The sequence below is a fragment of the Podarcis muralis genome, chromosome 5 (genome assembly GCF_964188315.1).
Source record: "Podarcis muralis chromosome 5, rPodMur119.hap1.1, whole genome shotgun sequence".
In the NCBI taxonomy this organism is placed as follows: Eukaryota; Metazoa; Chordata; class Lepidosauria; order Squamata; family Lacertidae; genus Podarcis; species Podarcis muralis.
In genome coordinates this window covers 22,189,527-22,213,057 of record NC_135659.1, presented here as the reverse complement: position 1 = coordinate 22,213,057, position 23,531 = coordinate 22,189,527, and the positions used below count along the sequence as shown (strand labels likewise).

The 23,531-nt window shown below is 41.2% G+C and overlaps 2 long non-coding RNA genes across 2 annotated transcripts in view; one reads left to right on the top strand and one right to left on the bottom strand.

Annotated features, from left to right (window-relative positions):
- Nucleotides 1-7,303: 7,303 nt before the first annotated feature.
- LOC114598671 (uncharacterized) lies at nt 7,304-11,145 on the bottom strand. The gene is made up of 3 exons (XR_003707115.2): nt 11,011-11,145; nt 9,455-9,615; nt 7,304-7,409 (listed from the first exon to the last, which is right to left on the bottom strand). It is a non-coding gene; the product is annotated as an uncharacterized LOC114598671 (long non-coding RNA).
- LOC114598668 (uncharacterized) overlaps nt 10,552-23,531 on the top strand; it is a 123,590-nt gene continuing 110,610 nt past the window's right edge. The window contains exons 1-3 of the long non-coding RNA XR_003707106.2: nt 10,552-10,765; nt 12,000-12,110; nt 12,937-13,070. This is a non-coding gene — a long non-coding RNA (uncharacterized LOC114598668). The remainder of the gene's footprint in view (nt 10,766-11,999; nt 12,111-12,936; nt 13,071-23,531) is intronic.

Genomic DNA, 23,531 nt, shown 5'->3' with positions numbered 1-23,531 from the left:
CTGAGGTAGATGGAGTGATGGTCTGGCTCAGTTTGAGGCAGTTTATATTCCCTTTTCAATTTACCTAAGGGGGAAAATATTAGTGTTGTTTACTAGGGAAACCCCCCTGACATTTTTAGCTACTGTTTTGTGTGTGTGTGATAAGAACTTAAGCTGCACTGCTGAAGGATAAGCTTAATTCTCTCATTGAAACTATGGAACTTTACTTGGATTGATGGTGTCCTATCATTTTGTGTTTTTCCCCTAAATATTGATCTGGGACTTTTTGTGTGCCACTCTGAAATTAAATTGTGGGTGCTTCTGTAAACCACAGGGATATGACGATCCAGCATAGCAGGGATAACCTGTATTCTTCCAGATGTTATTGGACTTGAATTCCCATCACTTCCAGCCAGCATAGCTAGTGGCCAGAGATGATGGGTGTAGTAGTCTGTAACACCTGGAGGTTCAGAATCTCCATCCCTGAGGCAAAGTAACAAACATATTGGGTTGGCTCCAGGGGTTACTCCTGAGAGGAGTTCAGCTTAGAATGCTCCGGCCAATTTCTCATTCCTCTTGCAGCCTCCAGTGCCACCTCCCACAGTGTCCCAGAGGGTCCCTCAAGTCAACTCTCTGGAGCAGATTTTCAGGGGTGGGGACATAGGGCACTGCAGAAGGAGGGGGGAACTGACAAAATGGGGTACCTCACCCCTTTTGCCAATGAAATTACGCTAATGGATAAGAAGTCTTCCGTGGAGACAAGGAACCCTTTTGTTTATAAGAAACAGTCTTGATCCCAGTCCATATGCTTGGATCTAGACTGAATTTCTGTTGCACCCGATGAAGTGGATGATACTCCACAAAAGCTTATGCCAGAATAAATTTTTTAATCTTTATGGTGTCAAAAACTTCTCGTTGTTTTCGCTGCAAGACACTAACATGGCTTACTCCTCTAGAAATCCAGTCCCCTCCCCATGCAGCTTAAGAGTCTGACGTGAAGTTAGGGTTTTGCTAACTTAGTTAGCTAACTTAAGTTTTTTACTAGCGCATTTCAAAAGTAACCCATTGGGCTGCTGTTAAGCATGACCTGCATACGGTATGATGCAGATTTCCTAAGCCCCATCTGCACTATGCATTTAAAACGGTATCATGCCACTTTAAACAGTCATGGCTTTTCCCAAAGAATCCTGGAAATTATAGTTTGTTAAAGTTGCTGAGCGTTGTTAGACTGCCCCTATTTCCCTCCAAAGATAAAATTCCCAGAGTTGACCTGAAAAGAGGAATTGTTTAACCACCCTGAGAACTTTAGCTCTGTGAAGGGAATAGGGGGACTCCTAACAACTCTTTGTGGGAAGCCATAACTGTTTAAAGTGGTATGCTCCTGCTTTACATTTATAGTGCAGATTGGGGCCTCAGTTCTTGCACCACATTCGTCACAAGGTTTTTATGGGGCAGGAGCAAGGGAGGTTCTGCAGTGGAAGAAGAGGAGAGTGTTACCACAATACACAATTTTAGGCAATGGTTGTATAGGATTAGGCTGTTTGCTGTTGTTTATTTTTGTATGTTAAAAAAAATAGGCAATTTACAGAGTCACGAATCCAGTTACCTATAAATAAATGCAACACACAATGTAAACTTATGTATGGGCTACACTGATTTTCCTCAGGCATTTAAAAAAATAGATTTTGTTCTAAAAACTTTAGCAGTAGGATTGCGCTTGAAGATCCCCCTCCGTTCCCCCCTTTTTCTAAAAATGCTGTGACCTAAGTTTCATACCGGCATCATTTTAAATTATTTACTACTCTTTCCACTCATATTTTCATTGAACTATGTTAAAAATATTTTGCTGAAATGTTTCTTTATGTTGTCCATTGGGTTTAATAGACGTGCCATTTAATAAGCTCTCTACCTGTAAGGATAGACTATTTGACCTCTGTGACCTGCCACTGGTAGACATAGTATAAGATTGCTTTGTGAAATAAAGCTGTCGGTAACATCAACAAAATAAAAAATGATCGTATTCCAATACTCTCTGCTGAGTACTATGACAGCACTGAAATATGGAATAAAATTGAAAGTAGATTAGTTTTGGGCCCTAAGTCATGTTTTGACAAGATATAAGAGAAGAGAACATATCTTTGAACTTTTAGTTTTAAAGTTTTTTAATGAAAATATTTATCATTTTGTAAGGTTCCTTCTTTCTTTATCACAGCTGGACTGTATAACCTTAAAACAATCCATTCTCTTATTGTAAGGGATATAAATACTGGGCTATCTTTTATATTAAACATCATAAAAGATACATGCACAGAGCGGAATTGTGTGACACCTGTATCAGTAAAGGGGTGTCATCTTAATAATAATAATAAAAAGCTTATTGGGGAGGTTGAAAAATCAGTCATTAATAAGCCACATATTTTAAAACTATGTAGAGCATGTAAAATACTTCAGACAAGGAGGCTGCCTTTGCCATATTTTCTGCTTGCTCTTGGAAATGTTTTCGATCTGAAGCGACGGGGTAAATATGCCTGGCTGGGCTGAGCCTTTGGGGATATTGAGTTTTCAACTTTAGAGACATTTTCAAATGCATACATTTGAATAAATATTATTTCAGATCCTTATTACTGGGTTGAGGGTGTGCTGCTGCAAGTTCTCGGCTCTACAGCTCCCGTTTGTTTCAGTGGGACTTTGCACCTTCCTTTTGTAAGACCATTGGCAAAAATATGGTATAAATCCAGACTAAAATTATTTTAGCTGCACTGCATCCGTAATGATTAAAAATCCCTGGCAATGCTTTCCCTGAACGTGTCAAAATATTTATATGGTAAGGTACCTTTGCCGCAAAGCCTTTGGTACAGTCCCCTTGTTCTCATGCTCTGCTGTAACTAAGCATGTTTTAACTGAAATAACCACTAAGGTCACTTTTAAATCATACATTAAAAGTGCTCATATGTCACTTTAATAGTCATGGCTCCCCCTAAAGAATCATGGGTACTGTAGCTTGTCTGTGTAACCTCTCTCAGCACCCCTAGCAAACTACAGTTCTCAGGATTCATTAGGGAAGGCTATATGACTGTTAAAATGCCATAATAGTGCATTAGATGTATTGTGTGGATGTGACCACAGTCTCTCCTCATTTAACCCATTTCTACTCCCCCCCTTTCCTCTGTTTGTTTCTCCTGCGTTGAATTTTAGATTGTAAAACGCCTTACCTTGTTTCCTCTGTAAACTGCCTGGCACAGTTAACCAATTAATTAATTAATTATTTAATTAGGGTGGGCGGGGGGGGGGAGGTAATTGAAATTTCACAAAAGACCAATAAATCATTTATATACAAAACTGCCTGCTCTATTCCATCTACTTATTGTTGCCAATTCCTTAATGTAATTAGTTTTGAAATAAAATAATAGCCCAGTGTTATTATTTTTTTAAAAAGGTTCTTTGCGAGTTTGTAAAAACTCCGTTCATACTGGGAGGATTTCAAAATTATTGCTGTAAAAGTTAAATATGATATTCCTTTGAATTCCTCCCCTCAGTCAGTTAAAGTTTTGTTTGTATATGTGTGTGTAGTGGGAAGGACTCTATGCTGGCATTCTGAATTCAAATGCCAAATGTATGGCTACATCTTATTCTATGCTTTATTTCAATAGTCTTGGTAATAAACATATCAATATGTGTTCCAAGAGATGTGTGAAATAAGTGCACGGTGTGTCTGCAGGTGCGCGGGTCACATTTCGCCGCTTCCACGCATGTGCGTGGCGTCATTTTGAGTGTCTGAGCATGCGCAAGCGGCGGAACCCGGAAGTAACGCACTCTGCCACTTCAGGGTTGCCGCGGAGCGCAACTCGAACACGCTCAAACCGAAGCACATTCAACTCGAGGTATGACTGTATGTATAATAATATTTTCAAGTTTTATGACTCTTTGAAACCGGTATATAAGCTTTGTTCTAATGTGCCTCACTAGGGACGCGAGTGGCACTGTGGGTAAAACCTCAGCACCTAGGACTTGCCGATCGCATGGTCGGCGGTTCGAATCCCCGCGGTGGGGTGCGCTCTCGTCGTCTGGTCCCAGCGCCTGCCAACCTAGCAGTTCGAAAGCACCCCCGGGTGCAAGTAGATAAATAGGGACCGCTTACCAGCGGGAAGGTAAACGGCATTCCGTGTGCTGCGCTGGCTTGCCAGATGCAGCTTGTCACGCTGGCCACGTGACCCGGAAAGTGTCTGCGGACAGCGCTGGCTCCCGGCCTCTAGAGTGAGATGAGTGCACAACCCTAGAGTCTGGCAAGACTGGCCCATACGGGCAGGGGTACCTTTACCTTTAATGTGCCTCAGGGCAGTCTTTCTAACTAGCAGTTTGTTTGTTTGTTTGTTTGTTTCTCTCCCCCCCCCAGGAGTTTTAGTCACAGGAGGATTCAAAAGATTTGTGTGGGCGGTTTGCCCAGGGAAAATTGGCTCCCAAATGAGCCCCCTTTGATGGTTGCCACATAGACTGGATTGAAACAGACTTTTCTTTCTTGTATTAGGATGTTTGTGTGGTAAACCACCTTGGGGTGTTGAATGGTTACATTAATAGGCCTTAAACAAGTCAATAACCCAAAGGTGGGGAATGTTATCGGTATGACTGAAGGTAACCTTCTTTCAGGTAAAGTTGTGTGGAAATGGGCAGATCAACCCTTTTTCTTACACCCAGGATTGTCAAGTGTGGCGCTCCTTGAATGTTGACCACAGAGGGAAGCTAAAGAAAATCTTCACTGGTGTAACTCAGAGGAAATAGTCTCAAGGCTGTGAAATCTGCTTCTGCCTTGAAGTGGGTCAGGTGAGGATCCCAGTCATAGGGCTGATCCTTAAGCTCACAAAAGAGCAGGAAGGATATTTACTAGCAGTTTGTTGAATCACTGGCACTTCATTTGAAAACATGCTTTGTCGTCCCTCAGTAAAAAGAAAACACTAACATTTTACATGTTACAGGATGTTGATTGTGCTCCCAGGACAGAGACCCCTGTTTGCCTAAAACCTGTTCAGTCTACCGGCAATTTCTCAGTGACAACCACATGCTGCTCCATCCATATGTAATCTTGTGCCAGGAAAGGCCACTTTCCTGAAAGGGAGGTAGAGGAGTTGCCATTTTCCAGTATAAAAATAACTGGCTACATGGATTCTCCTGCGAAGGTAATTATGCACCTTCCAAAGGATTTCTACCATGGATGTGTAATATAATTGTCCTCACTGTGTGTGAGCAGACATTACACACAGCCAGCATCTGGCCTGGATCTGTGACCAATATGGTAAAAGCTATTGCTTGGCTCCGTAACATGGGGACAGAGGGAAAGGAGCAATTCTCAACTGAGGCAGAAGGCAGGACATGAAGGAGGCAGAAAGTAAAGCTGAGGGAGAGGAAAAAGGCAGAAACTGGGGGCTTTTGACAGCTCTGGCTGGAGTTGTTTAGGCTGCAAGTAGCAGCTTGTCTCTGTTCAGGGTAATACTTCTTCAGCAACATGCAGCACCTTAAAATACCTGACAATAGGATGCCCTTGTGTCATTAGTATTTGATATTTCAAAACATGGTGCAGAGCAGAGTTAAGGCACAGATTAAATGACAATTGGGGGGGGGGGATTAAACTTTGAAAGTGAAAGCCAATCCAAAATGAAGCAGTATTTCTACACTTTTTAAAAACTTTGGCTGTTAAGTAAGATCTCCAGAGCCAATCCTTTAAGTGAATCAGTAGTTGGGGAATCTTTAAAATTGACAAGTCCTGATTGTAATAATGATTGTAAAGTAATACATTGCATTTTAATTCCCTCCCCTCCTTATTTTCCTGGGCTGTAGCTCAGTGAAGAGCCAGATCACATATGTTTGCACATCACTTACTGCTTTGTTGCACCAAGCAATGACTTGCCTGTGTGCCATCCCAGGTTAAGAATGACACAATATTTGTGCCACCCAATGTTAATTCAAATACAATAATTTCCAATGGACACAGATCACACATTTTCCTTAGAATCATAATGTACTGCATAATCAAATTGAGAGAGATTATGTCACAAGCAGGTGTGTGTGAATTACCTGTTTCCTTATTTCTCTTTTCCAGGGTGAAATGGTTCTGAGGCAGATTCTTCTGTGTTTTATTGAGATTTTCTCTCCCTTTTACTGTCTCCTGCTGCAGCAGTGCTATCCTGTTGACCGCTAAAAGCAGGAATTACACATTTTTTAATATCCTTGCAATTCATTATTTAAATTATCTGACCTCTGTTGTTTTAATGAGCTTAACAGGATTATTTTTCCACTTGAATATTTTATACTAGTAGGAAACTCCCCCCAAAGGATTACTTGTGTGCCGTCTTCCTATGTAGCACTATTAATGTTGATGACCGAAAGATGGCAGCACTATTTCCATTGTCATTGCCCTTCTGCTTTTCTGTATATATACTATTAAAGAAGAACGCGGATACAACAAAGCTCCCATCAATGACCAGCAAGAAGGGAGTAGCTAAACTTGTGAGTTGTGCATTTCAACTGCTTAGAGCACTTAGACCTATACATTGCTGGATAATGTATTAAAGACTTCATTTAAAACAATTGCATGTTACATTATATACAGAATTATACCACTTTTTTTTTGTAAAATTAGCATGGAAAGAAAGAAAAAAATCTAGCAATTTTTCTTTAGTGGTCTACAATTCTCTTTGAACCTATGATTTGACAAGTAATAACCATTTCACTTTTTAAAAGTCATTTTGGGGAACCTGTCACCCTCCATATGTTATTAGACTCCTATCATCTCTGACCATTAGTCATGCTGGCTGGGGCTGATGGGGAATCCAGCAACATCTTTAGCGCTACAGGTTCTCCTCTCCTGCTTTCTAGAGGTTGCAGTTAGATACAGATCTCTTTTACAAGTCTGATGTGGGCTTAATCTGAGCCTAGTCACCTGGGTGCTTGATTTGATGCGATGTTTCGAAGGGCTACCCCAGGCACCCCTAATCGGTGGCCCTCCAGATGTTTTGGCCTACAACTCCCATGATCCCTAGCTAACAGGACCAGTGGTCAGGGATGATGGGCATTGTAGTCCAAAACATCTGGAGGGCCGAAGGTTGGCGATGCCTGGGCTACCCCAAGATAGTCTGCAACCTGAGGAAGAACTCGAAACAGAGCCCATCCAAAATCCAAAGCTGGTCAAGTTGTTTTGGTACCTGAGCCAGAAAATCCTGCAAGTGCCTTATCTTGTGATTAAAAATATAATAATAATATTTGTTGTTGTAGATGATGATGATGAAAAAATGCTTACCTTTCATGGGCCTCACACTGCATAATGGGAGGACTTACCTCCCAACAAAGAAGACCTTCCAAAAAAGTATTCTAGCATGATTTCCAAATATTTATACTCTCCTGACCACTGATGAAATGCAAAGAAGGACAGGGCTCTTGCACTGTTAATAATGGAATAAAGGAAATTTTATCAGGAAGTTTTTTCCTTGCCTGGCCTGACAATCTTATCTATTGCGTTTCCCTCTACTCTACAACTTTTAAATATACATGCACCCCATTTTTTTTTGCATCTGGTCATCCTAGCCCTTAACTATGGAGCAGTTCAATGTCATACATGTATTTCTACACATATGAAGACTTCAAGTTAGTATAAGGTGATGGTTTTGCTTTCACTGCTCCCTCCCTGCAAATTGAGACGAGGGCTATACTTAGCCATACCTTACTCTCATGCATAATTTGCATTTTTAGAGAAACAATTTTAGAGAAACGGGGGGGGGGGGGAGTTATTGTTTCTTAAAAGTAATAACTAAAAACTTCCTAGTGTGGCTGATCAGCCATTCCTTGCCCTCCCCTGGAGTGAGTGATAAAAAAGCACATTATATTTGTTGAAAATTCGAGGACACTCTTGAGTAACAGTGAAACACACTGTCCCACTGGGGCTGAATGAACTTGTTTCCTTTGTAGCTTCAACCCCACTTGACCTGGGAGAGAAGCCATGATGATGAATGAATGCTGGCTTCCTAAATGGCAAAGCAAAACACTCACACTACTGCTCAGCTGCCAGTTTGCTTAGCCACCATAGTTAGCATTAACAGCAGCAGATCTAACCTACATATGGAGTACCAAAGAACATTTCCAGAAGGCACTTCCTTATAGCTGCTTCTCTTGCGCCCCCCCCCGCTCCGTCGTCTTCTTTTTAAATCTAATTGAAAGATAGCGTCTCGAGGTGATGACAAAAAGGCATATATATGACCAGCACTAGATAGGCTTTCCTCAGCTCCGGATACGACTTCTGTAATGCACAAAGCAGCAATATAGTGTCAGCTCCGAAGCAAAGTTTACGATGTTTTTGAAGATTGTGTTAGTTCCTGTCAAAGTTAACTTAGAAAATGGCCACAGCGTGGCACGGTATGTTGAGATGTTAGTTTATAGATCCTTGGTGGAGCTTGCACCAGAATTGGTAATATATGGGATGTGGGAGATCAAACGAAAGGAAGGCTTTTTTCTGTTTTATTAAAAAAATGATTAAAGAGTTGCAGCATCGTTTTGTTCCTTTTCTACCACATTGATCAGACAAATGGCTAAGAAGGTGGCTGCTGACCTATGTATAACAAACAGGGAAATAAGGAATTACGGGGCTCTATCGGGTTCTTAGGGACGCGGGTGGCACTGTGGGTAAAAGCCTCAGCGCCTAGGGCTTGCCGATCGAAAGGTCGGCGGTTCGAATCCCCGCGGCAGGGTGCGCTCCCGTTGCTTGGTCCCAGCGCCTGCCAACCTAGCAGTTCGAAAGCACCCCTGGGTGCAAGTAGATAAATAGGGACCGCTCTGGCGGGAAGGTAAACGGTGATGCAGCTTTGTCACGCTGGCCACGTGACCCGGAAGTGTCTCCGGACAGCGCTGGCCCCTGGCCTCTTAAGTGAGATGGGCGCACAACCCTAGAGTCTGTCAAGACTGACCCGTACGGGCAGGGGTACCTTTACCTTTACCTTTATCGGGTTCTTGAGTCATTTTTGGGGAATCGAAGCTGGTGCTGTTCTTGCTACTTTGCCAAGTGCTTCCTAGTACCAGTTTCACTACTAATGCCCACCATTGCCTGGTAAGCCTACTTGAGGCCTTGCTGTGGTCACCTTGTCCATGGCCCCCTCCAACCCAGAGTGCTGGTACCACTGAGCTTCACTGTTCTGATTTTCTACGGATAGTTCAGTCCACACAGCATGAGCACTGCTATTTTTCTAAAAAATGATGCGGTGCCAGAACTCACCATGGACACCTCCTTCGTTCTCTTAGAATCGCACACACCTGAGAGGTGCCGGAACTAAGTTCTGGCTAACAAAAAAAGCCCTGAGCATGGGATCAAGCCTCATTAGGCAAAAGACTCCTGTATTGCAGGGGGTTGGACTAATTGACCATTGTAGCCCTTCCAATTCTACAATTTTATGATTCTACGCAATGCTATTTTTCAAGAAAATGAGGTGCCGGAACTCACCACGAAAGCCTCTTATAATGGCAATAGTATCTACCTGAGTTCTGGTGAGTTCCAGCTGTAAAATAAAGCCCTGGCTCCATAGCAGGCAAGGAAGCATAGCAGCAGCTTGTTTTCCCACAGCCTCAGAGGTAGGCAGAATCTGCAATTTGCAATCCAGTCAGCTGAAAAATAAAAGAGATTAAAACTGAAGGTAATTTAGTTATTTAAAATGATGGTATCTCACCTACTCAAGATGGCTAATAAGTCAAAATACCAAGAACGATGGTCTGCATCCCCTGCTGTATATTTGCTCCTGCAACAGACTTCCTCTTTCTGCAAAGGAACTTCCTCTTCCTCTCCTGCCTTACACAGCTCCACCCCCTAAGTGCCCACAAAAGCAGCTACAGAGGGTTGGAGGACTCTCAGGAGAAGATATGAGGTGTGGGGTGGAGAGAAAATGGAAGTCCTGTTGCACATTGGATGCAATAGACTATTTCAGATGCAAAAGAATCTCCAGGTTAAACTCAGTCATAAACCAACCCCGGGAGCTCTTGACAAAGTGAAGAAGCAAGTGTAATTATTTCTGGCATGCATACTTGAGAGGGTTCACATCTTGAAAGGTATAATAATAATAATAATAATAATAATAATAAATATTTATTATTATGTGTGTGGAGGGCTGAGGTTAAGCAGCTTCCCTCAAGTCATGTTTTTGGCAGAAGTAGTAGTTTAACCCAGAGTCTTCCTGGTTCACTAAATAACCCTAGTACTAATTTACAATAGTAAAATCAGGGCTTTCCCCCCCACCTCTCAGGTGGGCGCCATTGCCATTCTAAGAGAACGAGGGTGGTGTTCGTGGTGAGTTGCGGCACCTCTTTTTCTAGAAAAATAGCACTGAGCAAAATACTATATGAGTAAACAAGTCTGTTTAAAGCTTCGTGGCGATGTGTGTGGGGGATTAAACGCAGTGTGCCTGATATCTTTTAAGAGAGTTTAATGGATTCCCTAATGGTTGAGAAGGAACTGTAATTGGGGGGCCTATCTAGTAGTTGATTTCTGGATCTTGTCACGCCAGGTAAGTAGACTGATTTTTATAGCCTATACAGTATTCCCGAGGGGAGCAAATTCTGAAGAAAAGGGTTCCAGGCGACTGAGCGTGTTCCATTTGGTTCACTTTGCTGGAATTACTGTGAACCAGTAACTGAAATCTACTCTAATGAAAAAGCTTTAGGGGCTCACTTCGCAGCTACCAGAACTGAAGGCGCGGTGGAGAATAGAAGATGGAAGTCAAAGAAACCAAAACAGCTTTCCTTAAGCTTTCTTTCTGAATCAGTAACTTGCTTGTTTTTTTCCTGTTTTAATGCAGTGTGTGTTTGTCTCCATAAAATCATAGGCAATATAAAAATAGTGGGGGTTTTTTTTTTGGGGTGATATTCTCATCCTAAGTCTGAGGAAGAAAATTGATTATTAAAGGCCTCCACTGTCTCTTTATCAGAGAGAAAACAAACGTAAGCAGTGCAATGCTTAAAACGAGGAGAAGGCAGAAAGTAGGTCCCCCATTAAAAGTCTTTCCTCACCTTCCAAGTGTCCCTATTTTCAAAGATTTACAGAAGCCATTTTGATTTGATCCCGGAATGTCCTGCTTTTCCTTAGGATGTCCCTGTTTTCATCACAGAAATGTTGGAGGGTATGGAGTTATGCAACCCTGAGCCAAGGAGATAGTAAACTATACAACCAGGCATCTGAAGACACCACTGTATAGGGGAAGTTTAGTTTTTTAAAAATGTTTGTTGCTTTATTATGTTTTATATATATTGGAAGCCACCCATAGCAGCTGGAGCAACCCAGTCAGATGGGTGGGGTATAAGTAATAAAAGTATTATTATTATGGAACAGGACATCCCTATTTTCATTGGAGAAATGTTGGAGTGTATGCTGGTGGACCTAGATAAGCCATTATCTTTCCCCATTAGCCTGTAAAAAATTTTTTGGGGGGGTGGGGGCTGAGACAGTGCAAGTTGTAAGGAACTGGCGCCTTTAGGTAAAGTTGCTAACCAGGACATCATTTTATTTTATTTCCCCCCCCCCCCATGTCATCAAAATTAAGGAGTTACCAGGAGGCCTTTCAGCCTCTGGGTTGTTTTTTTTTACATTTATTAAAGTGTAATTGTTTTGGTCTTCTCATTCTTGGCATGATCTGTCTGCTTTCAAGCATCTCGTGCAAATAGTTTCCCTGTTAACATATCTGAGCTTTTGATGTTTATTTGGGTAATCTGTTTAATAGAAAGAGCTGTATTTTTTCCCATCTGAAGAAAGCAGAATCTACCTCAGTTATTTCCCCCCTCCTCCTGTTCTTGCATCTATTTTTAACACCTTAAAAACATGCTAAGTAGGAAACTGGAAGGATCAAACAAAAGTCACTTCATGGGAAAATAGCAGTGTTAATAGAAAACTAGGAACAATCTAGATATAGCAGGTGTTAAGGTTGCTCACTGGGCCTTATCTTTCTCCCCATTTGAGCATGCTCATTATTGTTGTAATATTGATCATACACTTGTTTTAACAGTGTTTATATCGTGTTTGTGAGGGATAGGCAATACATGGTTGGCAGGCCTCAGAACAATTCCATGGAGCCAGCAGACACTTATTTGACACTGAAAATCTTCACTTAACGAAAGTGAGTGTGCAGTCCTGATGTATTCACAAATGTGATGACAAAGCTCAATAAGATTTGTTTTTAAAAAATCATATATATATATAAATTAGAATCAGAGTATTGCAGAACAAGTGAAAAAGCTACATTTCAACCCCTGCCATGTACATGAGAATGATGTATATGTTATGTTAATTTAAAGCCACCAAATGATCAGAATTAATACACTTCACAAATGTTTTGACTATTGTAATTTACACAGGTGTTTGATTTGCAAAACCCCACTGTCAAAAACTCTTGCTCATGACAAATACATCTTCTTATCTCTTTAAAAATGGATTTGTTTGTCTTTGCCAGCTCTTAATGTGAACTTTGTGGCTGTTACCTTGTTTTTTACCCAAACAATCTTTCGGCAAGTCGTTATTAAAGGGTATTCCTCCACCTGGCTCCAAGAAACAAAACAAAAAAATGGAGTAGATATAGCCCCCACAACTTTCAAGCATGAGTGATAGTCCTTAATTTGGAAATAGGTGGTGGCTATGAGCTTTCCATAGCCCTCACCACACTGCTTCCTGGTTTACCTGAAGTTCTAGTAGCCTCCCAGAGCACATTCTCTGCCCAGGCCACAGTTTCTCCCCTCTTAACACCACCATGGTTTCTACACATATGACTTCCTGCTTGGCTGCCTGGTTTGCCTATACGTGTGTTTGCATGATGAGTACACCAGCCAGCTGGTCATATTCTTCATCAGGGTGGCTGCAGCTGCAGCAATTTCTGTGTGGGGCGTGGCAGAATGCAGAAATTGATGGGCTTCCTGTTGCAGCAAAGAAGTTCTTCCCTTCTCTCTAAGCACTAGATCAGCAAATGTAGGTTTGTGAACTCAGGCCAGGGAGGTCTCCTCAGCAGCAACAGCCTTGATAACCTGCTACCAATTTGAAAATGGCACCGGAAGTTATTGTAAATGAGAAGATGATCATGAAGCAAGTAAGTTCCTTTTCCCATTTCCTGCAAAATATACAAAACAGGCTTCTGAGATCTTAGTAAAGTTGCTGCTTAGTAAAACTGGGATTGGGCTCCAAGGTCTATATCAAGTAGAGCCATGGATCCTAGGCGTGCTTTTATGGGAGTAAATTGCACTGTATTCAATAGGACTTCAGTATCCAGAGGGTCACACCCAAACCTAAATTTCAGCCAGTTTAATCCCTTTTAAAAATAAAAACTGATGAAATAAAAATGAATACAGTACAATATGCACCATGTCTTTTGTTCAAGGCTAGACTCCCAAGCTCTGTGGAATCAAAGATTCCTCTCTGTTACACAAAAGAAGGGAGGCATCTCAGAGGAAGTCAGGGTTAGAAATTGAGGTGGCCACAAAACTGCAACAATTTATAATATAGCCACGTTTTAAGACATTTGAAAAGGGTAATAAATAATAAATTTAATAGCTACCTGTGAAAAAATAGGGCTTTCAGCCATTTTGTGTTTGGTTTTTGATTGCATAACAGTTGCTTTTTGCTTTATGGTGTTTTGTACGATTTGGTCTGATTCCTTGTTATTCATCCAGCACTTTTAATGCCACATCAGTATTGGGAGTAGGTTGGGCCAGGACCAGAAGATTAGAAGACTGACTAGCAGATACAGCCTGATAAAAATAAAGATGCCCATTTAAGAAGAATGAGGGGTTTGGTCTGCCTAATGTTGTTCCCGCTCTTCCCACACATGGTGCAGGCTGCAGCACATAAACTCTGTTTTTTGTGATCTTGATATTGTTTTATTATTAGCTTTGTGCCCCATCCAAGGGTTTCTGGGCAGTAGACATGGGACTATTCTTTTTGTCCTATACTAGGAGGTAGATTAGAATGAGAAGCACTATAGTTAGTTCCAAGTGAACGAATAAGCCTCATGGCTGAATGGAGATTTGAATCAAGAACCACCAGTCCAAGTCCAACACTCTGACCATTGCACCACAGTGTCTTTCACTAGTTTTACTTTGCACCAGCTTTTCCAGATGATGAAACAAAATTTGAAGCTTTTATGTAACTCTACACTACATGCAATTTCTGCAAGTGTTGTATTTTCATAAAGGAGCAGTAGAGATCAAGGACTGAATGTAGGCTTGCTGTTTCACGAATGTAAGGACCCTTTTGATATGTGGAAGCGAGTTAGGTTCTAAGGAGGTTCCCATTACACAGAATGGATGCTCCCCAGTGCCACCTCCCACACTGTCTTGGAGGGCTCCCCAACCCTAGTCTAGAGCAAATATTTTTTTGCGGAGGGGGGCTTGGGAAGCATCTGGTTTGTAAGGTTCCAGTTATATGGGCAAATCTGTCTTATTCCTGAAATAGAAATTCATTTTTGTGTCTTCTGAGTAGTTACATAGAAAGGAATATATCTTACAGATTCAAGAGAATGGAGGGGGAAGTGAAAATAAGAAATATATATATGAGATGCCTTTGATGCAGGAGGTGATGGGGAGGTGTGCAAACAGCTATTGTTTCTGTACCTGAGAATTCCTCTATTGATAGAATAAAAAGAAAATTGCAGAGTAGTTCCGTGAATCTTCCAGGGCTCCAAAGGACTGAAGGGCTTCTCTCTAAATAAAGTGCTCCCTGCATTTCCTCCCTGGCTCTTTGAATATAAAATTTGATCAAGGAAAAAAAAATGAACGTAATAGAAATCAGTTCTCATTTGCTGCTTTATTCATTTAATAAAATGGGCTGTTTGTGAATGGGCTTCCTTTGAAATGAACTATTTCCATGGTAAATGGGTGAGCATTTGAATAGACTGGAAGTGTGGAGAGATAGATAATGCTACTTGCAATGATGCCTATGATAGATGATGGCACATGTCAAATTTTAAATAAATTTAGTGCTCCTGAAATGTGCTAGATTGCCAGTGACTGAAATTACTCTATTTACCAAGCATGAACCACATAACTGCAGCAGTGCCTGGTTTTCCATGCCGACTTGTTTGCTGCTGTCGAATAAGGCAATGCAGAAGTGAAAACAAACACACCGCAAAGGAAGCTGTCTTATGTCGAGCCAGACCACTGGTTCATTGCGCTCAGTATTCTCTTTGCTGATTGGCGGTGGCTCTCCAAGGTTTCCCAACCCTACCATAGATTGAATCTAGGACCTTTTCCATGGAAAGCTCTTTAATGCTAAGCGTTGTCCCTTCGCCTTTCTAAAGTAATATTCACTGAACATAGTGGTATTTATTGACTTCAAAGTCACGCCAACACTAACTTGAAAGCCAATTGCTGTTTATCATCTCTGGCAGCCATCAAGGAGCTTCATATACCTTCTTGAAAATCCAAGGTCATTATTTGTCCTGGGTTGGGAGCACCTTCAGAGATATTGAATAAAGGGGCAATCAGGATATGTCTTTGTGAAAATCCCCTCCCACAGCTGATATTTAACCCCATTAGAAGACACTCATTTCCAGTGTGAGAAATGGCAACTAATGGGACTTTGCAGAGTGGTGGAACTACTGGTACATTCATTGCCTAGCCCAGGCATAGGCAAACTACGTCCTCCAGCTGTTTTGGGACTACAACTCCCATCATTCCTAGCTAACAGAACCAGTGGTCATGGATGATGGGAGGTGTAGTCCCAAAATATCTAGAGGGCCGAATTTGCCTATCCCTGGCCTAGCCACTTATAGTTCCTGTGAGGAGACAGGACAATTGTGACATCTCCAGACTGGTGCACTAGTTGAGTTCGAACTGTGCCCAATGCCAGCTGCGAATGGCTGTGAGATTGGCTTTGGATACAACAGATCAGAGGCCAGCACAGCCTCTCCCCACCCTTCCCTTCTCTTTCGGGCTTTTTGCTGGGTTTCTCCCAATGAGGATATCAACAGCAGGCCTCCTGGCTGTTTGGTGGCCAGCAGGAGGCTGACTCACTTGTTAGAGCTGAGCTGAGGGACACCTCCACTCAATCTAAGCCTCACATAGCTCAGCCTAAGCAGGATTTGGATTGCCCTTTAAATCTATTTCCCCAGCCTTGAGCAGTCGATAGTTGCAGAAAATCCTTCTGTCTGTTCAGAGTCTAGTTGTTTTCGTTTAAGCAGCCATTCCTTCAGTATAATTAATTGTCTGCATCAACCAAAGGCACTGGGTGTCACTTGTGTGCATTTTGTTTAATAGTTTTTATGGTCAGTCCTGCACAGTGTAAGGAAGCATTTTGCTGCATGCAGAAAGGGGTTGAAATGTCACAAGGATGAAACCACTCACAGTGGAAGGTTTTATGGTTGTTATTTTATCTTTGAGGTCAGTGGGACTTACTCCCAGGTAAGCGAATTAGGAAGATTTGCAGCCTCGTGGACTTGAATGCTTTTGGCTTTGGGTATGCGTGTGGCAGTGCTGCTGTATCTCGAGTTTCATAGTCTTAAAACTTAACCACTTAAAGTTCTCCCTCCTCTCCGCGGGGATGACAACAGCATCACTAGAATGCCGACACAATAAATGCATGGGTAGCAGGTTTAACAAAAAATATAAATGGATTATGGAAGCCACACAGCTGTTTTGGCACACCACAACAGTTTAACAAAACTGCAGCATTTGAGCTGATCTCTGCTTTTAATAGACTTCTGCACTGGCCCTTGTGGGTACTACCAATTTGTTTCTTTGGAGGGCATCTGAAGCCCATCAGATGTTAATAGTGTTCAGTCACAGCTGAGGTAGGCTGGCTATGAACCAATGATCCAGAGGCAAAAAGCTTCTGTGTCCCATCACCAATCTCCCTGAGCCACCCAGTCTCCTGCAGTCCACTCATCTTTCTGGTCTCATAGCTCTCATAAGTTAATCTTTCTTCTCCTGTGTCTAATGTGATAATCTTTCTTCTCCTACATATCTGCCTTTGACTTCCTTGACAGTAAGGCTGACAAACACCCTCAGTAGTCCCCCCCCTCCCTTTGTTGCACAGAAGTATTAGTCAGGAGTACAGTTTGAAGTAAAATGGATATCTAAAAATAAAAAGACATGTGCAGAAACCGTTTTCACGCATTCAGCTGAATGCCGAAGGCACATGCTGATGCTCGAGTGTGGCTAATGAGAGTGGTTCCACCCTCCTCGTTCATTCATTGAATTCATGAGGGGTTTTGTGAATAAGGCTTATATTTTTTAGAGTTCTGTGGAGTTTTTAATATAGTTTTGTTGTGGTAGTTATGATATATAACTGAATTGAATTATGATTATCAGTTGGATTGTTTTGAAAAATTATTCTTATACCATACTATGTACAGAATGGTACCTTGGTTTAAGAACAGCTTAGTTTATGAACAACTTGGATTAAGAACGCTGCAAACCCAGAAGTAGGTGTTTTGGTTTGTGAACTTTGCCTTGGAAGCAGAACATGTTTCACTTCCTGTTGAGTGTGTTCCATTTGTAAATTGAGTCCCCCGCTTCTATGGGAAAGCACATCTTTGTTTAAGAACGGACTTCCAGAATGGATTAAGTTTGTAAACCAAGTTACCACTGTACTGCTTTTATTGCTGCTATTACCAGCTTTTGTTGAAACGTTTTTTAATTTGGATGAATTATTATAATAGTTGATATTGAGTGGTTGTTACTAAATTTATTTGAAATACTGATATTGGTGTTTTTTACAGATTGCTGTTTGCTACTGCAGTTCTTCCTTCATTTCTTTCTTTCTTTTCCGTACCTCAATAATCCTCTGTACTTCTGATCAACATGTGAGGAATGGTTATTGATCAATCAATTTCTGTACCACCTTTCAACAGTCAAATCACACTTTCAGCCATGGTGCCCCATCAGAGGAATTCCCTTCCCAAGGAAGCTTGTCTGGCACAGACTCTCATTATATTTTAGGCATCAGGCAAAGTATCCTATAATTGTATCCTATCCTTCAGTGTATAATCTCAGGGTGGTTTACCATACAACACATTAAAAAAAATTACAAGAAACACTTGCACAATTGTATAACGCCTCAAAATCCAGAGAGCAGCTCCCTTCGTTTAACAACATTCTGAAATACAGATTCCTGCTATTCCTTAAAGACCATCTGGGGCATTTTTACCTCTCACCTTTTCTCATTTTGAGAAAATTCTTATTTAACATCACCTTGGCTTGAATGAAAGACAGCTAAAATGCTACTCTCATCCTTGAGCTGTGACAGGAGCAGCATCACAAGGAGAAAACCATTTGCAGCCATCCTTACTGACACTGAAACATCACATGCAATGGCCTGGTTTGAATATTCTGCTCCTGGGACAACAGCTAGCCTTAGTGTCATGACTGGATGATGCGTTTGGGGACAGGATGTTCCTGCTGGTTCAGAAGGTTCAGAGCCTGGTCCTTTGTCACTATTCCATGCACCAAGGCATGGAAGTGAAAGTAGCAAAGTTCTCTTCCCTTCTAATGCACTGATTGTTAGTGCTGTTCTTAACCTTTTCTCTGATTGCTTCCAGATCTGTTTATTTAGTGTTACTCCTGATCTGTTTGCACAAAAATTGCATGGATTTTATATTATACCACTGTCAAGTGGTAGTTATCCCACACTCTAAAATACATTTCTCCATTACTTTTTCCTTTTACTGTAAAAAGTCATTTTTTTAAAAAGCACATTTGTTGCACATGAGTGCTGTAGTGCTGTTTATCACAATGTACCACTTTCTTGGGGTTGGTTATGAAGGTGCACTTTATTGCATGAGGGGCATATATTGGCATCTACCTGAATGGGTGAAAGATACGCTCTAAAGTGCTGACAGACTGAAAGTAACCACTGGAAGTGACTAGTTTGCATATGTGCTGCCTCTCTGCAGATATTTACTCCTATTCATCCGTGGTGGGGCACAACACTGGAGGGGGGCATTCTCCCCCACATAATTATTAATTGCCAGGAGTGACTGCTCAAACCACTACAGTGGTTCTGAAAAGTCTGAAAATGGGACAGTATTATATCTAGCTGTCAAAACCTGTCCTATAAAGTTCCCATCACAATAGAGGCCAGCACTCTAGCATATGGCAAGAAAGAGATGTACAAATAAGTTGTCATATTTTTCTTGTAATCAGCGTATCTTGGACCATGGATGACATGGACTGAAAGTTTCTAGAATGGGATAATGACTCTGGGAGGCATAGCATTCTACTCAGTTAGCTAATGAAAATCTGATATTCCATTTCTTCTTTTCTCTGTTGCATTACAGCACTTGATTTATCTGTTCAGGAACAGTTTACCACTTATCTTTACAGTTTGTAATACTGCCGTAGGGAATAAACATTTTATTTCTGCAAACAATCCCCAGAAATAGATTTTTTGTTGTTACTGTTACTGAAAGCAGTTTGTTTTTAATAATACACATTGAATTTTAGAGCCTGATTCCTTGTGGAACCATAAAATGCAAGCCAATCTCAGCATCTGACTTCCTCTCTTTGTCAACTTTTTACCAGATGTGCTGGATTGTCTGCATGATCAGCTTCTGAAAACAAAGTACAGTGTTAAGAACATAAAAAATTGGATTGCTAGTGCATTGAGCCCAACACCCTGTGGCAAGCCAGATGCTGTCATAAGCTTTCAAGAATGGTATGATGGAAAAAGCCACTATTTTATCCCTAGCATGTGTTATTCAAGGTACACTGTCTTTGAACATGGAGTCTCCATTTTGGGGCTGTTATGTTATAGGCTTGTAGAAGTGCATTGGGAATTTGATGAAAAATTATGTTGTCTTTGTAGAGAGGAGTGATAGATGTTGCTTATTATCTACTACTGTTAGTTATTAGTAACATGTAAAAGAAGGTGAGATCTCCCACAATGGTCTGGATTCGAATTCAGATTTCCTAGTTTAGCATTCCCAACAATTAATAATTTTGGTTTCTTGTGTCGTGAGAAAGTACATTAATTCTACATGAAGGTCTAATAGTTCACAGAATCACAGAATTATAGAGTTGGAAGGGACCTGAAGCGTCATCTAGTCCAACCACCTGCAATGCAGGAATCACAGCTAAAGAATCCCTGACAGATGACCAGCCAACCTCTGTTTACAAAACCTTCATTGAAGGAGAATCCACCACCTTCCAAGGCAGTCTGTTCCACTGTTGAACAGTTCTTACCACCAGAAAGTTCTTCCTGATGTTTAGTAAGAATCTCATTTCTTGCCCTTAAAAGTATACACTGTTCTGGAGATGTAGCTACCCCTTCATATCAGCTTTCTGCTCTAGTATTTACAAGAGTAGAAGGGAACATCCGCCAAACAGCTGGAATGGTGCAGTGCCAGAGGTTACTTTGCTAACTCTACAGCCTTCCATAGCCCTTGCCTCTAGTGTGAACTGGCCAGCAAGTGATTGGTGTACATGCTCTTACTTAGCATTACAACAGCTAGATGTAGATGCAAAAGACCGCTGTGTAGATTTGCTTTGTGTGTTTTCCGTTCTGCAACAGAGAAAAAGCTTGGGGTCAAGGAAGAGGGTGCAGGGAATGTTTCACTCCGCAGTTCTTCTGCATTTTTACCTGGAAGTAAAATCTCATTGCCATGGGTCTTACTTCCAAGCACTTATGCACAAGACCTCAGCCTTAAAGCAACAATGTCCCAGCAGGTGGTGTTGAATTTTATGGCTTCTAAAAATCCAATGGCTTTATATTTATTTTTATATCTCCACCTCCTGCAAAACTTCTTTCTTTTGTCCTCATTGATCATTTCAGCTGCTGATCCATCTCTTCTTCATCCTTTTCCGGTAGCACTCTTACTGCTGCCAGGATTACTGCTTCTGTGGCCTAAACTGACCAGAATTGGATACAGGTTACTGACTGCTTTGGATTGCAGGTTGCTAAAGTGTGTCACTGCTTTGTTGGCATCTTTCTGAACAAATTGACCCTAACTTGTCCAACATAACATGTATTGCCCTTTGCTCTCCTTGCCTCTCACATTTCCCTACAAAACACCTCTACTTTGATTACCTTGCATGTACCCTTTCATTTTTTCCACTAATTTCTTTTTTGTCTCTGCCTTACACTTCAAGCTTGATACTCTCATTTTTAAGGCCTTGTAGAATTGATTGCTGCCTACAAAGTGGTGCTTGTTCCTAGTTGCGTGATATGCTTCTCTCCCATTCTTTTCAACGTAACATCTCCTTTGTTTCCACCTCCTTCCTTTCCCATGGCATTTTCCCTCTCTGTGTTGTCTGTCCTTGAGTCTTCTTCTATCCCAACCTTTCTGTCTGCCTCGTGGGAGGCTAGATGAAAAACTTTGAACAATCTAGTTCTAATATAGATGTCTTAATGGACCGACAAAGGATATATTCTGGTTGTGCATAGACTTGGTAATTTAGCACTCGGATGCATTGCATATGAGACTCGGAGCAGCCAGATACTGTAGAGAAGTGAAGGATGGTGCGGAGGCATGTAAATGAATAATAATTCCACTGTTCCACGTACTTTAAACTCTGGCTGTTTAACTATTAATATTCTAGGTTTATATGATAAGATAAATTGGTACCACTTAGAATACGTAATGGGCTTACTTGAGGTGTTTACTGCTGGGACCTAGGATTTAGAATGCATTTTAGGTTCACGTCCAAGGTTTAAAGGGCCTCAGACGCACACTTCTCTTGAAATTAAGATTATTTGTGGGGTTTGATTTTTGCTCCCCGTACTTGGTATCCCTTTCCAGTTGTAATAATGTTATCAGTGCATGTATTTAGAAAGATTATTTTGCAGCATTTGGCTGTAAGGACCTTTGTGATTTACTGGAAGGTTCTGCTAATTCATTTACATACAAAATGAGATTATTTGTTACCACATTTAAACTTTTTTAAGAGTCATTAGTATTACTTTGTGCTGCACTTATAAATGAACAGAAGAAAAGTTGAACTACAGAAGGCAACCCTGTTTAAACCGCAAGCCTGTCTTTGTGTCGAGGAAGACACTGGCTTTCAGTAAACTCGTAGTACTAAGGAGAGATCAGAGGATCCTTTAATCCAGATCTGTTCCTTTATGCAGAGTAATAATGCTCCTTCCCTTGTCTTCTATCCCATCTGACTGTCTTGAATCTGACAGCACTGAATATCCATATGTGGGCATAACAGTCTTAGATGTGCCCAAGCCTGGATAATTTAGTCAATATTCCAGATGAAATCTGAGATGATCCTAGATAAAACCCACGAATCAGATGCTTGATATGGGCCCCAGTACTTGGGATTTTATGGATTTATGCATTAAGGACATGAAGCCCGCTTGTGAACTGACCTCTGGTAGTGTTGAAGTGCAGGGTGTACATGTGAGAAGGGGAGACATGGTCTTGTTTCCCACCATATGTAGGGGAGTGGTGCTGGGGCAAAGCTAAGATTTAATCCAGCCCATAGGCATCTATATGTGGGGATGAGGAAGACAGACAGACAAGTGGTTTGGAAAGCTTTTACTATAGCCGCGGTGAAACATGCAGGCTGCTTTTCTTTTTAAAACCTGTTCAACCAGGTGATTGGATGCAATAAAAATGTGCAAAAATACCTTTGGCTGCTTTATTGTCCTCCCCCCCAAATAATGACCTTTTTATTTGATTTCTGCCAAATTGAAAAGGAAAGTATTACAAAATGGTTTACAGATTGTATTCATTGCAGGTAAGATTGAAATGAGTATACCCTAGAGGGTTGGAAATGTAGTGCCTGAGGAGCTGAATTTCCTTTAATGTTGGTGTGTTTAGAAAAACGATTTAATTCTTGTGGGGAATCTGTTTTGAACGTTATTCAAGATACTACTTGTGGTTGGCTCCAGATGAAATTTCACTTGACTATGTAAGCAGTATTTTGGATGTGGAACTATTTGTATTAACTTTCAGCTGCTGGGATCCGCTTTGACAGTTAGCGTTTCTGGGGGGTGGGACGGAATAAAATTATAATAAATGAAGGATGAATTTGTTAATCCCTATTTGTTAACTCTTAATTAAGCAGGGATTGAAGAATAAAATGTGAAGTTTTCAGGGTCCTAGGCCGTGCCATGGACACATGAATTGTAAGAGTATAAAATGTCACTGACAAAATGAACTGACAAACTTAAGTGCAACTTTGTGAAGGAAAGGAAAGGCTTTGTAATTATTCAGTTTTGAGAGATATTGGAGTGGAGTGATTTAGGATGGGCTTTCATAGGAAACCCAAGTTAAAATGCCCCTCCCTCCACCATTTATTTATTTATTTGATTGATTGATTGATTGATTGATTGATATACTGCCCTTCTTCATAAGCCCTCAGGGCAGTTCACAGAACCATAAAGCTCCATCAGTGGTTCTGAACAGGTCACAAGATTCATGTGAGCAGAAAATTACAGAATTCCCTATAAATTTCCCTGAGTTCTAGATGCAACTGTGATGAATTTGTTGGCATCTGTCTGTCTTGAGAAACAATGGAGTGCAAAGGTGTAAGAGACAATGGAGGTGAAGTCAAACTGCTGACTGCAGAGACCAGTTCTGTCCACTGTTGTACAGTGACGGCATTTG